This window comes from Syngnathus typhle, linkage group LG18 (assembly GCF_033458585.1).
Source record: "Syngnathus typhle isolate RoL2023-S1 ecotype Sweden linkage group LG18, RoL_Styp_1.0, whole genome shotgun sequence".
In the NCBI taxonomy this organism is placed as follows: Eukaryota; Metazoa; Chordata; class Actinopteri; order Syngnathiformes; family Syngnathidae; genus Syngnathus; species Syngnathus typhle.
The window spans coordinates 1,998,814-2,003,604 of record NC_083755.1 but is presented as its reverse complement, the minus strand read 5'-3'; the positions used below and the strand labels follow the sequence as shown (position 1 = coordinate 2,003,604).

The 4,791-nt window shown below is 41.7% G+C and overlaps 1 non-coding gene across 1 annotated transcript; it reads left to right on the top strand.

Moving 5' to 3' along the window:
* The first annotated feature begins 3,171 nt into the window (after positions 1-3,171).
* trnas-gcu (transfer RNA serine (anticodon GCU)) lies at positions 3,172-3,253 on the top strand. Its single transcript has one exon. It is a non-coding gene; the product is annotated as a tRNA-Ser (tRNA).
* Positions 3,254-4,791: the final 1,538 nt, after the last annotated feature.

Genomic DNA, 4,791 nt, shown 5'->3' with positions numbered 1-4,791 from the left:
GGCTTCTCAAAATGCTTTGGACGTCACAGCAGTTTCCATAACGTAGTGGTCATCATGTTCTTCTAAGACGCGAAACGCCCCCTGTTTGAGACTGGGTGGAAACAACATTTTCTAAATTTATTTGTCAGTGTTGTCTGCTTTGCAAAGTGGGCCAGGGACACCTTGGCAAACAGGAGCCAGAAGCTCTTTGAGTCAGCAACAGCCAGGTGTGCGACACTCCGCTACAATGCTCCCCTGACCACGTGTAGGCCGAAACCAGCCTCTAATTTGTGTTTCCATTTTTTTTTCCTTCAATTGTCAAGCCAACACTTTCCTTCTTGGCTTGGCCAGCTGCCTGCAGACCTACTCCAGAACTACCTCCAGTTCATCCATGCAAGAAGACATTCAGTGAGTGCTATTTATCAGGGTACAAACTCCTGGAGCTTAAACTGTTGGTTCATTGTCACCCCTTATGAACGTTAAAATCATTTCATGACCATATCGCTTATTTCGAGTTGCTTATATTGTTCATCTTGTCATTCGATAATATTCTCATTCTTTGCTATCCTTTCGCAATCACTCAATCTGTCAACCAATCAATATGTCAATATGTCAATATGTTCTGATTGGGCCTGAATTTCTCCACCCCCGGGATCAATAAATGTTCAATCAATCAATCAATCAATTAATCAATGTTGGCATGGTGTGATTGTGAGCACTCTGAATCTAGCAATCCAAGTTCAAGTCTTGGTGGAACTTCCAATTTGTTGACATTTACATGGAACAAACATTTGAAAATTGTGTGTAAGCCCTGCCTCCACTACTTTTGTCAATTTCTTAAAATGAGCGCCTTGTGCTCAGAAAAATGATGCTCCTCCTTCAGTCATTGTGTTAGAAAAATGTATATATATGTTATCATGCGTTCTCTAATCAATGCTTTACCCCAATAGTACTGCAAGAGATGCTTGCTGTTTGGCCTTGCTGTTTTTATGATGTACCACAGAAGAGAGATTACAGCTGGGTCAGACAGGACGCAGCTGGCAACTCAGTGACACAGCAAAATGAAGACATCTACCAAGACAGTTCCTTTTCAACAAAGAATGATTGCTGATCACTCATGTTTCCTGATTTCATCACAGACACAAACAATGATCGCTGATCACTCATGTTTCCTGAATTCATCACAGACACAAAGAATGGTTGCTGATCACTCGTACTCTTTCTCACACTGTTCCATATCAGTATGTAACACCTTGTGATTTTTCTTCTTACGAGACAAAGCCCACGTGCTTCCCTCCTCCCCTTTTACAGGGCTTGTCTCATTTTGTGGGTAGGGCAAATCCAAATAAAAAGAGCAGGAGTGCATACAGATAATTAGTGTAGTGAGATTGTTGTGAAGGATCTGTACTGCACTCCTCGCGAGAAAAGACTTAATATTCTGTCTCACTTGTGGTCTGTTTGCTGTTGCTCTTCTCTTAATAGTTATTCAGTCATCAAAATAAACCTGACAGATTGTCTGGATTTTTTTAGTTCTTGGTTATAGGATTTAAGGCTGTCTTTGTAAATATCATGATGAATGTGAAGTTTAGTTTTTCGCCATTTGCGTTCTGCTTTTCTAGACTCTCTTTTTTTATCTTTTACAGAGAGAGAGTATGTCCATGGTGCTTTCTTCTTACCAGAGATTAATTTGGTTTTCGGAGGGGCTACTGGGTCGATATCTTTTAGGGTTTTAGAGTTGAAGTTATCTAGGAGGTCATTGACAGATTCTGATGGAAGGGTAGGGGCCTGCGAGAAGGCCTCCATAGTGTACTAGTGGCCTCATTAAAGTGCCACTTTTTAATGGTTTGTGGTTGACTGAGAGCTATAGGGGTGACCTTCATTTCGATAAAGATGCAGAAGTGATCAGATAAGGCAATATCGACTGCTGAGAGGAAAGATGACTCAAGACCTCTGGTTATGAATAAATCTAGTGTATGGCCTCTGTTGTGTGTAGGTCCAGAGATATGCTGGGATAGGTCGAAGGTGTCAAGGAGGTTGTTTAGTTCATTGATGTTATTATCATTGAGTTTGTCTATGTGAATATTAAAGTCACCTACTATTAATATACAGTCATGTTCCAAGGAGATTATAGCGAGGAGTTCAGAGAATTCGACGAAGAAGTTATTAGCATAACCTGGGGGTCTGTATACAACCATAAGTAGGGGGAGAAGACTTCATTACAACTGCAAGACACTCAAACGAAAGACAATCTCCAAATGACGTCCGTTTACATTGAAACAAATCAGAATAGATTAGCAAAACGCCTTCCCTTCTCTTTCCGATTCTGAGGGCGTCAATGCAGTTGAAATAAGGTGGAGTTGATTCATTATATTATATTATCATTATATATAAGAATATATTCTCTGTTATCTAGATCAAGCCAGGTCTCTGTAAGAAACATGATATCTAATTCATTACTCGTAATGAGGTCATTGATGAGAAGTGATTTATTGACTAATGATCTAATATTGAGCAGGGTCGCTCGAATTGTTTTGGTTCTGGTGGAGTGTTTTGATTTCTGGAGCTGTTTCTGACGGATGGGTATCAGGTTTGATCCAGGGACGGAACGAACTGGGATGATAGGGTTGTTTATTTTAGGAGTGATCAGCGTTGTAGTCAGTGCAGCCGCCACCCCAAACAGCAATACAGCTGGAGAGGACGCTCTCAATGGTGCCACGGTAAAATGTAGTTATGACGGCCGGAGGCTATACAGTCATGCCATAGCATACAAGAAATTTAGGTTCTTTTCTTTAGGATCATCAGCCGAGATACCCAGGCAGACCATGAAAGAATGTTGATGTTGAAATGTTAGTGGAACTATCCAACTGCGCAGACCCGATGATCCCAAAGATTTGGGGTGAGACAACATTGAAAAAAAAAAATTCTTTGCTGACAGTGTCACTTCTTTTGTGGCTTAGCTCTTCTTCATTTCACATCTAAAGTATCATATTATTTTACCTTGTAGCTTATACTACCCCGTACATGCCATATCATGTCGCCCATGCAACTCATGCATGAGATGCGATCGCTGAGATATTTAGGCGATGGGTTGCTACTCCATTGTGCTCTCCACTCAGCATTTCATATTACATACTCGTCGGATTTTCACACAAAGTATCTCGGCACAACATGTTGTCAACATTCTATAAGCAAGACGAGGTGGCCGAGAGGTTAAAGCGATGGATTGCTAATCCATTGTGCTCTGCACGCATGGGTTCAAATCCCATCTTCGTCGAAAGTTAATGTTACATTGTTTTACAGTGGAGCCTCGGCTTCCGAACGTCCCGGTTCTCGAACAAATCAATATTTGAACGAATGAATTCGAGAATTTTTTGCTCCCGATGTCGAACGAAATTTGATTGTCGAACCTCATGAGAGGACCCGCATGCCAACTGACTTTGTTCGTTATTACATTCTCGTTACTCTGAGGATTGCAACAACTCTAATCATGCCTCTAAAGGAAGCAAGTGGGATCAGTAAAGCCATCCTAAAACACAAAGACGCTCCTAAAGCAATGCAACAGTGAGGGCCCAGCGCGCTGCGGTTGCGCGATCGGAGCAAATTAAGCTCCCTGCGCACTGAGGTCCACTTAAATTTTGGAAAGTACATAAGGACTTTAAAAATATTTTCTAAATTTTAGCGACCGCTCTGTCACAATAAGGCTAAGCACTGCAGTTGCGCGATCGGACAAAAATGTACAAATGAAAAAATACTTTAAAAAGGCGGGGTTTTTAAATTTATTTTATTTTTTTTCCCATTATTTGTAATGGGAAAACATGATTCGGTATTTGAACAATTCAGTTCTCCAACAGCCTTCTGGAACGGATTGTGGTCGAAAACCGAGGCTCCATTGTATCTGTAATCTGGTTTGTATTTAACTCAATATCGTAATATTTATACTCTTTGGCGGCTCGGTGGAGAACTGGTCACAGTTGAGAAAGTGCGGGTTCGATTCCATCAACGGCTGTTGCGTGTTGTTGATGATGTCCGTTGTTGGGTCAGGAAAACTAAGATGTGGGGTAACGGTTTGTTCTTTATTGGCAAGATCTTGGGTTGTTTAATGGCGGTCAGTACACATGGCACTTGTGTGTGTGTATTTGTGTGTGTGTATGTGTGTGTTTGTGTGTGTTGTTGTAAGGCGGACGTAGTTGAGAGCGCCATGAGAACGTTAAAGGGGCGTGGATTGTATATATAAAACCCGCAGGGTGATAAGCGCAGTGGTTTTTTAACGCTATCCCAAGGTGTACAGCCATGGGATGTATGTATATAACCAGTAATAAATAACTTAGCTTGTTGCATTCTACACAATGTCGTAAAACTTCCCTTGCTATGTTTTAACTAGAGGTCAAAGGTTTTTTCTCCTGTATCCAGTCCACTCAAACTCCTCTTCCCAGATGTTCTTATCAGTATGTAAACACCTAGTGATTTTTGCTTACGAGACAAAGCCCACATGCTTTCCTCCCCCCTTTAGTGGTTATGTCTCACACTGTGGGTAGGGCAAATCCAAATAAAAAGAGCGGGAGTGCCCACAGATATTCAGTGTGTAGAGATTGTCTCAAGCTATCTGTACTGCACTCCTCGCGAGAAAAGACTTAATATTCTGTCTCAATTGTGGTTTGTTTGCTGTTGCTCTTCTATTCACTTATTCAGTCAGCGAAATAAACCTGACAGAAATTGGGGGCTCGTTCCGGGATCTCAACACGCCCTGAACGGTTCCAGCGGGCTCTTCGACGCAGGCGAAAATCCTCGGCCGAGGTAAACAAAAGCCCTTTG